Source organism: Apteryx rowi, unplaced genomic scaffold, assembly GCF_003343035.1.
Source record: "Apteryx rowi isolate R43461 unplaced genomic scaffold, aptRow1 scaffold_1449, whole genome shotgun sequence".
Lineage (NCBI taxonomy): Eukaryota > Metazoa > Chordata > Aves > Apterygiformes > Apterygidae > Apteryx > Apteryx rowi.
Window position 1 is genome coordinate 31167 of NW_020447696.1, and position 1908 is coordinate 33074.

A 1908-nucleotide genomic window follows, 5' to 3' on the forward strand; every position below is an offset into this window, starting at 1 on the left:
CCACGCCGCACCACGCCGCACAGCACCGGGCCGCCCCGCGCCATGCCAGGCCTCGCCACACCACGCCGTGTGGCACCGGGCCACCCCACGCCACGCCAGGCCGCCCTGCACAACGCCATGGCATGCAGTGATGGGTGGTAACGCACAGCACAGCATCGCACTGCACTGCATGGCATCACACTGCACAGCGTGGCATGGTATCACACCACGGGGCATGGCACTGCAAGGCATCACACTGCACTGCACAGTGTGGCATGGTATCACACCACAGGGCATGGCGGCACACCGCAATGTACAGCATGGCACTGCATAGCATGGCACTGCACTGCGCAGCGTGGCATGGCACTGCATGGCCCCAGTGGCCTCCACCAGGCYCAGCGGCCATCAGTGGGGCTGTGCTGCACCACGTGGCACTGCATGGCATGGCATCGCACAGCATGGCATCACATAGCACGGCCCCAGGGGCCTCCACTGAGCCCAGTGATCATCAGTGAGGCTGTGCTGCACGGCACAGCATCACACTGCACAGTGCTGCAYGGCATGGCATGGCCGCCACAGCTTCCACTGGGCCCAGCAGCCATCAGCAGGGCTGCACTGCGCAGCACAGCACAGCACTGCACAGCATGGCATCACACTGCACAGTGCTGCACAGCATGGCGTGGCACAGCCACCGTGGCCTCCACCCAGACCAGCAGCCTCCAGCAGGGCTGCACTGTGCCGCAGAGCCTGGCGTGGCACCGCACTGCGTGGCGTGACATGGTCCTGGTGGCCTCCCCCAGGCCTGGCAGTGCTCAGCTGGACAGCACAGCACTGCACTGCACGGCCCAGCCCCGCTCCTCGCCCCGGCCTCGGCCTGCCCCGCTGCAGGAGCTGGTGCCACCAGTGCCCAGCCCGCCCCGGCCCCCTGCCCCGGGGTCAGCACTGCCCCCGGCCTCACCTCCCAGTGGATCCATTTGTACTGGGAGAGGTCAACCTGCTCGAAGTCGCGGGCCGTCACGTCGGGCAGGTCGCTGCAGTGCCAGTGGGGCAAGGAGAGGGGGTCAAGCACGGGCGGGGGGTGCTGGCCCCGCCGGCCCCGGGTGCCCCGGCGGCAGCAGGGGTCTGCGCAGCCATAGGGCAGGGCAGGGCCGCGCGGCTCCCTGGGAGCCGGCCCGGAGCCGCCATCCCGGTCCCGTGGCGCAGGGGGGCAAAGGGCAGCGCCAGGGGCTTCGGAGGCCTCGACTCTGCCCCGGGAGCAGAGGTCCCAGCGGGGCCGGCGCCGGGTGAATGATTAACGGCGCAGCGGGAGACCCTGGGGCAGACTCAAAGGGCAGCACGCTGCCGCCGCCGTGGGATCGGGGATGCTCCGAGCCAGGCCGGGGCCGAGCGCGGCGACGCCGTTGCCAATCACGGCGGCGGCGGCGGTGGTGTGTGGGGGTGCTGATTGGGGGCGATTGTCAGATTTTGTGTGTGCAGAATCACGGGGCAATCAGCCGATCAGCCGTGCGGGGGTCCCCGCGGGGCGCTGCCTGCCGGCGCGGGGCGATTGGCACCGTCGGCATCGCCGCCCTTACGTGTCGTAGAGCACAATGGTCCGTGAGCCGCTGGCGGCGTTGACGACGCAGCAGGCGCATGGCACGTCCCCCCGGGGCTGCCAGGCCACGTGCGCCACGTCCACACCCCGGCGCCGGAAATCCGCCACGAGGAAGCTTGCCGGGGAGGGAGGGAGAGAGAGTGGGGTCAGCGGCGCCGGCGGGCCGCGACGCACCTGTTGGCGTGCAGGATGGTGCGGGTGCCCTGGCTGGCGCTGGCGACGACGACGGAGGTGGGGAAGGAGCAGCGGGGGTGCAGGACCACGTGGCACAGCTCCACCGCGTAGCGCCGCAGGTCCGCCAGGACAAAGCTGCTGGCGGGAAGAGATGCAGGCGG